Below are 9,588 nucleotides of genomic sequence, written 5' to 3' on the forward strand. Positions count from 1 at the left end.
ATTTATAAGAATTAAATTGGGGGTCACCACAGCATGAGGAACTGTATTAAAGAGTCGCGGCATTAGGAAGGTTGAGAACCACTGCTTTAGAACAACACACAGTGAAGTTAGCTAAAATGAGCCAAGCAGATTACAGAGTTAGATTTACGAAATTAAGTTTTTGTTTTCCTTTTAATTGTTTGATTGATTTGTAACATAGAGATACTTGTAGACTCTAGTTTATAAAAATGGTAATTCAATAATCCCAAGTCACTGTTCTGTCATATAATTATAAAGTTATTTGCGAACAGCCTATATACCTCTGGGCTTTAATTAGCCATGAGAACATGCAGAGCTTAAAGTGAAAGTGATTGTTCAGCCTCTGATAACTTGGGCCAAGTGCATCACCTTCTTTAGATGAATGCCGCATAAAACAAACTGTTGTACACAAGAGATAGGAAAGTACAGTTTTGTTGCTGGGTCTGGAAGGAGAGATTTACAGATTTTTGTGAGATCCTGCAGAGAACCCAGCAAAATCTGCATTAGAACACATTATCTCCTGTGGGGAAGAACCAGCAGGACTGCTTGTGGTTCTCAACCGTCTCTGCTCTGTATGCACTTGTCCTGCTCTGTAAAAAGTCTTCCACTTGCTGGAAACAGGAGCAGTGTTGTAACACCGAAAGAAAAGGATAAAAGGATAATGGAAAATATCAACTACATGAGAAGGACCTCACAGCCAAGCTTGGCAAGAAGACTGGAAGTCAAGTTGAAGGGTGGTTAGATAAGCTGATATGATTTGGCATACATTTTTTTTTTATTTTTTTCAGTCAGTTTTATGTAGCTACCAGTATGCACTGGTATTGTATGATGATTTTATTTCTATTTTTTTAAAAATGTATCTTTATTGTTTAGAGTATTACAGATGCCCTCCCCCTTTTTTCCCCACCCATTGCCCCCCTCCACCTGGCTCCCACCCCATCCCCGGCCTTCATATACTCTTTATTTTAAGAAATAGCTATCAAATTGGAAGGGGAGAAAACCATTAGGTTGAGTAAAGAATACCTGATTTGCGGGTTTATTTGAAGGCTTTTTGTGTAATAATACTAAATACTAAATTGAATGCTACAGTTTAATAATTATCTCCCTCCATGTTTTAAATTTTGTAGTCAAATTTTTAAATTACTTTCTCTCTTAAGCACCTGTTTATAAAGAACTAAATGTGACTAGAGAATGCAGTTGATTAAGAAATAAATTTAAAAGTAATCACTAGAGGTTAGAAGGCCAATTTTGGAAATTATGAAGCTGATATGTATGGGTAGAAAAAGTAAGGATTTCCAGAAAACTGAATATTTCTGAGTTACAATATTTCTTGGTTTTAACCTTTATTATTTTCTTGATTTAGATCTGATTTTCTTTAGTTTGTAGGCTGATTCCACATACTAATGTTCAAGTCCTATTAAGGGTTTTGTATTTAAAGTATGTGAGACCATAGTACCGTATTCTAACCTATATCTGTAACAACTTTTAGTTTAAAGTTAAACAGTGATCAGTTTTATAGTAGAAGAACTTCACCCATAAGTTAAACTATGAAATCATGTTAAGATTAGTTTTTAGATTTTTTGGGGGGGGGTGTGATTTTACCCTAATCTCTTATATTTACTTATTGTAATTTCTGGCATTTTTTGAGGGGAGACAAAGGCTGTCTTGTCATTATGCCATACACATTGTCGTAAGGAAGAAACTTATTTCTGCTTCACATAGCAGTGGTAGGGTAGTTTATAAGCTTCAAACAATTTTTAAAAATAAAATTGTTGCAATTATGTTTTCATTTGACAGAATTTGTCTAATATAATAACCAGTCACTCCAGGATTTTAATGCATTAAAGTCAGTTAAATGGAATGTTTGGTTTTGACAGAATTACAAGTAAATGTTAAATTAGATTCATATATAGATCATTTTTACTGGATCAACTGTCATTTTCAAGTAGATAATACTTTAAGATAGACTATTATTGCTATCGGAGAAGTGCACTGGTGGAGTTTCTCCATGGCTAGTGGGAGTGGGATTCTTGGGGTGCCGCTGAAATAAGAATTTCCAGAGGTCCCCATGGCGTATGAGATGTGGTAGAAAGCTTTATTTGTGAGAAGTCCTATCCTCAGTTTCAAAAGTCCTATTTCCCTTAAACCAGTCCAGGAAAATGTGCAGCGGGGGCTTCAGTAGAGCTAGAAGCAAAGCCTGTGTCCAGAGTTTCCATTCCATGGTGAGTTGAGTCCGGCACAGCATCAGGCTAATCACAGCCCATCAGTCCACTGTGTGTGGGCCCACATGGCTGTGGGCGTGAGAGCACACCCCCTGCAACAAGAGTCCCAGGAGAGCAGGAGAACTAAGAGAGGGAACTCCCTTTGTTGAGGAGCTTATGTAGCTCAGGTTTCATACACTGGCAATAGCCACACCTGTTCTGGCTAATGACCTGCTCCCAGGGGTGACTGACAGGTAATCACCTTTTCCTGTCACCTAGACTTTACTGGGCATGGGTCGATTCTCTCTTTCTCCAGTCCCTGACCTGAGGATCTGCAGGGAACAGACCTGGAGAATGCTGAACTGCAGCCTCCTGGCACAGATGTCATCCCATATTATCTGGCCTCCCCTTTGTTCCTTTCCAGTTAATTACAACAGTATCACTGTGATTCACTTCTCAAGTGAATATGTTACATGAAATATCAAAGTATGGCGGATATTTTCCTCTTTGTAATAATTAGAATAAATTCTTGTAGAATATAAAGGAAGAAGTGATCACACTGTCATTTTTAAGCATTTTACAACATTCGTTGAGCAGATGCTTTATTTATAAAGATCTAAGAAACCTTGGTATCTTACTTCAGGAATAGTGCTTTAATGATTAAAAGGTATTGGTGATTTTGAAATTTATCTTTTTTCAAACAAAAAAAACTTTTTCTTGAAGAATCCTTGCATTAAAGAGTTTGGGCATATGTTTCTTAAAAATAATTGTTCAAATAATTGATCTTAAAAAAGTAATTTTACACAGTTGAACTGGAAAACTTTTATCTTCACATGTCAACACAATTAATAAAATTTGCTAGTGATCCTTTCCCAAACAGGAACTGTTTTTTATTCACCATTGCATCCCTAAGTCCAGCACAAGTGTCTGTCTAGTTCACAGTACATATTCAATGATGTTTACTGAATGAGTTTCAACATCTTCTCTCACAGAGACTGACTTGTCACTATTTAATCAGGCTAAGATACCAAATTTGTTATATAATCCATTGAAAGTTCAAACAAATTTAAATGTTTCCAAATACAGTTGTTAATTATATTTGAATTACTGTGCTTTTCTGCGTGAGGCGTAATCATTTGAATAAAAAATCAGGTGTCTGAAATACAATGTACTTTTCCTTCTAATGCTTTTCCTATATTATAGTAATTTGATGTGCATAGAAAATATCTGTTTCTGATATCAGTCTTTTATTTTGGTTAGTTCCTTAATATTTTCCTTCTGCTTATTAATTTATACTCATTTTTATTTCTTGTAGTCTTATGCCCTGATGCCTAAAAGATGCATGCACTTTCTTTCTTTTATTTTTATTTCAAGTTTTTCACTTTGCTTAATGCTTCTACTGCTCAATCTTTAGTGCATGTGCCTGTTTGTGTGTGTATTTGTAGAGATAAGGTTGCTATTACAAAGACACCGAACACTTACGTTGGGTCAAATAAGATAGTAGCTTATTTCTCCACAAATTGATGGTAGGGTGGTCCAGGCTGTCAAAGAGGTTAGCCTCACAAGGTTACTAGTCCCAAGTTTATTTTATCTTAGATGGTGTCCTTGTCTACAAGGTTAAATCTGAGTCACTGCCATGTCTGCATTCTAGTTTTAGAAAAGGGAAGAAAGGGCGGAAGTACAAGGCATGCAATTTCCTTTTAAGCAAGTGGCCAACATTTTGACATTCCATTGGTTAGAACTTTGTCACATGACTACATATGGCTTCAAGGAAGCTGGGAAGGGCAGTCTCTATAAGGTGCCCATTCATTCAGCTTAAATTCTGTTACTATAAAGCAAGGATAAGTGGATTTAGGTGACCAGTACTAATTTTCAAATTGCACTTATATTATATTATGCTAGTTGGTAGTCTTGTTTCATTTGTCCTATGGGGCAATTAAGGAAAGCATCAAGGGAAGGACACAGTATTCATTTTCTGTGTGGAATGTGTCTGCTGTGACCTAGCAGCATGGTGTGTTAAACATAATTATTAAGACTCCCATTGAAGAAGGTAAATCTTAGGAAAGAAACATTCATTTTGCTTAAGGTGTGGGTTAGCCCACGTAACGACTTGCCCTTTAGCATCAACCTCAATAGAATTTGGGTTGGAGGGGTTATGTTAAGGGAGATTGGGTTTCATACCAGGGCATCTGAGTACTTATTGTTAAACAATAACTTTTCTTAGTGTTACGGTTACTGATATAACTTTTCATTTTCTTTCACAGAACTTTGGTGAACTCATAATTCCCAATGATGCTTTTAGTATATTGTCCATTGTCTGCACCGTCTTAGATTAATGAATGCAGAACTTATTAGAATGTTTTTTTCTTTGTGATTTTTATATTCCATCTGGGAATGTAAGGCTTTCACATGAAAGCACTGTGGAACTCACTGCATTGTAGAAGCCCATGGAATTCAAGGACTCTCATGTATTGCTGGTGGGAGCCTAAAATATCAGTCATTTGGAGAGCAATTTGTTAATATTTATGAAACTTTTGATTGCATTTACCTCTTAATACAGCATTTCTATTTCTATATGTATACTTGGACGTGAGACATGATATATTTATAAGGTTGCTTGTTATGACATTGTTTATAATAGTAATGATTGGAAACATCCTGAATAGCCATCAATTAGGGACTGGTTAAATGAACAACTTTATTTTAAAAAATGGAATACTATGTAGCTATATAAAATGATGAAGCTGTTTACGTATTGTGAAATGGGATAAAAAAGAAGGAACTTTTACCAATTGCAACAGCTTGGATGGAACTGGAGAGCATTATGCTAAGAGAAATAAGCCAGTTGGAGAAAGATAAATAGCACATGATCTCACTCATATGTGGGATATAATGATCAACACAATTTGATGAACAAGAATAGATCCAGAGACAAATAGCAGGGGAGGGGGGGTGGTTAGAGAGCAACCAAAGGACTTGTATGCATGCATATTAGCATAACCAATGGACACAGACACTGAGGCCTTGGAGGCTTGCCCGGGGTGGGAATGGCTGGAGGGGCGGGGGGGGGGGGTCAATCGGGGGAAAAAGGAGACATATGTAAAACTTTATATAATAAATAAATTAAAAAATGAATATTGAAACAAAAAACTATGATTTAGTATCATGTGAAAAAAAACAAAGTTCAGAAAAATATTATGTGATAAGACTCCCATGTAAAAAGGGAATATGAAAACATATATTCATATGTACTTGTAAGCACCTAAAATATCTCCCACAAATTACAAATGAATATGGTGGAACCAAAAAATTTTTATTTAGGGCTTACGCTCTAAGGAATCTCTTAGGAATCTTCATTTTATCCTTATTAAATTGCCTTTTTTGAGAATCAGGATTTATTTTCTAGTCTCTATCTTCTGGCACATTCAGTGATCACATCTGTAATCATGAGAAAATTCTGAGTTACAATTTGTCTGGGACGGAGGAATTGAAATCATTTGTGTAAGGCAGCCGGGTGCTCTTACTGTCTCGCCGTCTATCTTAGCCTTCAGTTAGTTCTTAATCATGTTTATTATACCTTGTCCAGTTGGAAGATCATTCTGTTTGATAGAAGTAAATAGGAATTGAATAGTTTCATTTTCAGTATCATTTGTTTCCATTCATTCAGCAAGTGTTTATTGACCGACTAAGTACACAGCATTGCTCAGGAAGCTTGAGGAAACAAGGCCCTGAAGACCAGACTAGTCCTCAGAGAGTACCAGTGTGCGTGCGTGTCTGCCATTGGGGGGGATTAGTGAGAATCACAGAAAGAGGGAGGCATCATAGAATTCCATTTATAGTGTTTCTCTTTGTTTTCAAGTTTTGAGATCTCTTTGTTTCTTTGCTTTATTGTATTATTTTATTAAAGTTGAGGACAACATCATTGTTTTCTGCCAACCATCATAATCTCAGCCTACACCACTAAGCATACATTGTATCTCACAGTGGTATGAATCTCAAGTATTGTTTAGAACCAGATGTTCCCTTCCCATATTTGTGTTTACGTATTTTCCGATATCACTACCTTCAATGGGGCTAGGATAGATGAAAATATCAACTCGGGTTGAATCCTATAATTTTCAACCTAGGACTGTATAAATATATATTTTTTTAATTTATTTTTATGTTCTGACAGAAGCATGAATGTCGCCCAGTATAAAGGGCATAGTCTTTGAAATTAGAGGGATTTGTGTCCAAAGGCTGACACCTTCTCCAGTTAGCCCTATGCTTTTCCCTATGTTTGTTAAAAACTTCAAGACTAAATTTCCAAATTTGCAAAATGGGGCTAATAATACTTATCGTGGTGAACTTGCCTTATCTCCTACTGTTTGCCCTGCCCTGCTGGTCAACTTGAACCAGTGGATCTGGTGAGTGATTGAGGATTGTTACTGTGTTTGATCTCAACCAGAAGGCAGAGAGGCTATAGGAATGTTGAATTTTGAAGACCTTTCTGGCAATCTGAGGTTATCTGCCCTAAGAAAATACCATTTTCTGCTTAACTAAGTCAACTCTACAAAGGACCTTTCAGTTCTATACTCACTTTTCAGTGTCAAGAGCCATAATCACATGTTATTTTCTCCACTGGCTAATAGTAAGAGTCGCCTGACTTTCTAAATGAAAACTTTTTCTTCCCATGAACTTTACTTATTTTACAAGTATATGTCAATGGAATTGGGTTTCATAGGTGGGAGACTGAATTATTTCCCTTTCAGGATTACTCTGTTTACTTGCCAACCAGTTGTTCTTACTGAAAAGATAATAATGTGCCTAGACATATTTAAGGGCCATTACAAATTAAATTAGTCATTAAGATATTTCCTTATCTCATGAGAATGATATAAAAGTTGCAGGAGGTGTCCTTGTTTTGTTTTGCTGTCGGGGGTGATGGGGAGAGTGAGGTAGAAAGGACTGATATGGTAATAATAACCTTGGGCTAATAAAGATAAAAAATTATCTATTTGTTTTGGAATTCACTATTGAATTAGATGTTATTTGATAAATTCATATTTTGAGACTAATATAAAAAGCATCCTTCACAACTCAGCTTAATGGAAATTACATAACGTTCTCTAAATAATGCCTCACTGAATGTAACATATTTCTAGTGAAAATTTCTTCAGGCTATTGATTCACAAATTTTAATTAACAAAGTTGAAAGTAAGATTCTTTTAAAAACACTGAATGTAGTCATGAGGATTGAGTTTGAAAATTCAGGTCACAAGTTTCCATTTATAAATGAAACATTCTCAAGTCATATTAGAGATGAGAATTTTTGACTGAAGAATTATTGTTAGTAGTTAATGAGGAATGAGAATGAAAGTGTATTTTGCCAGTGATTTTTGTCATTACTGTAAGTGTGAACCAACCTAACCTATAAATGGGAGTATTTGAAAGTCAGTAATATTTACATAGTAATTGGAATGAATAGACGGTTGATGAAATCTGTATTTTATACTTTTCTTTCTTTTAAAATTCTCCTACTGCCACTTAATTTTTTATTTACTGAGAAAAATATATTATTTTACATTTTTAATTAAAATTTTTAATTTTGACATAATTGCAGATGTCCCCTTTTCCCCATCCTTTGCACACCTCCACCCACGTTCACCTTCACCTCCCTTGGCCTTCATCAAACTACTGTCCCTGTCCATGGGGTATGCATGTATGTTCCTTTTCTAACCCCTTCTTTCTTTCTCATAGGACCCTCTTTTTCAGACTTATCATAATTATGTTCCTTTCTCCAATGCTTGTTGAATGTCTGGGTCAGGCACTGTACTAAATGTGGGACCTGAAAGTGAGTGAGACAGGTGTTTTGCTTTCAAGGGTCTTCTGGAATGCTACAGAAGAACTACATAGGCATTTTCATCATTCTAATTGAAATCTCAGAGCAGGTAAAATAGTTGAGAATTTTGTTAATAGGAAGCATTTGTTAGATGCTTAGCATTTTTCCCCCCATCGTATTGGATGCAGCACAGGCACCATCCTTCCCTGTTTATCAGTCATTCACAATTTGATATAGACATTGTCATAATAAGAGTTGGTCATATGTAAAAAAAAATAAGATATTATCAAGGAAACAACTCAAATTTGGGAGGAGAGACATTTTCATAGGGATTGGGAAAATATTTAGCTTGTCACTTAACAGTTCATAGCAAAATAAATTCCAAGATAATACTTTAAAAAACAAGCTACTGATGAATCAGAAAAAGTAAAATTGAATATTTATTAAACATCTGGAAGGGAATTTCAAAGTCTAAAGGCAAAAGAGTATGTCATTAAGGAAAAGATGGACTGATTTGATTAAATTTATTTGCATAAAGTAATTGAAAGGGAACAAAAATGAACTATTTGCAGAAAACAAAGTGGACAATACTGATGTTGCAGCATATATAAAATCCATTTCAGAGAAAATATTAAATTAATGAATAAGATGTAAGGGATAATCATAAAAATAACAATAACAAGTCTAATGCATAGTTTCTACAATTAGTTTCTTTTGGTGTCATAGAAAAGTAGTTGTAGGGACTAAGAACAGAAGAGAGTAATTTATGGAAGGATTGACTAAGTTTCTAATTGATGATACAAACTGTTACAGTGAAAGAATCACACAGTCTGTGAAATGCCAACATAAATCAGGCACTCATTCTGCAAACATTATTTGAAGATTTAATATGTTCCAGATACCATACTAACTGCTAAAATGATAAGTATGAATAATAAAAAGCTATTTCTCAAGGAAACAGCTCAGAGATAGAACACCTTTCCTCCCATTTCTTCCTCTTTTTTTTTTTTGTAAGGCTAGTTCATCAATCCATCTACTCAACTGCCCATCAAAAAGTAAAACAAGACAAACAAAACAAAACAAAATAGATTGAGTCCCTAGAAGGCATAGAACCTGGTGGTAGATGTAGGGATTTTAAGATTAAAAATGAGACTGTCATTTAGGAGTTATTCAAAGAGGTGGGCAGAGGGAATGGTGGTTAAGTGATACCAGAGATCAAAGTTATTCCAGAGAATACAATCCTAGCTCCATGAAGGGAAACATACACTGAGTTGATATAGTCTAAAAGTTAACAGCAAAATATTAATGCATTTATTTACTTTCTACACTCTTAACAATTAAAAATGTAATTGTTCTTTCTAAATATAATGCTTAATGAGTGAAATAATCAAATCCTTGTGATGACATCACTACTTGTCAGAGACCCCATTCAAGTTTATTAAGGTATTAGATGATTTTACCCAAAATGTGTTCCTGTGATTGGTTATTCAAAGGTGAAAATTAGAAAACTAGAACAGCCTTCTTTTTTTACATAAAGGACACAGTTAT

The sequence above is a fragment of the Myotis lucifugus genome, unplaced genomic scaffold, assembly GCF_000147115.1.
Source record: "Myotis lucifugus unplaced genomic scaffold, Myoluc2.0 scaffold_170, whole genome shotgun sequence".
In the NCBI taxonomy this organism is placed as follows: domain Eukaryota; kingdom Metazoa; phylum Chordata; class Mammalia; order Chiroptera; family Vespertilionidae; genus Myotis; species Myotis lucifugus.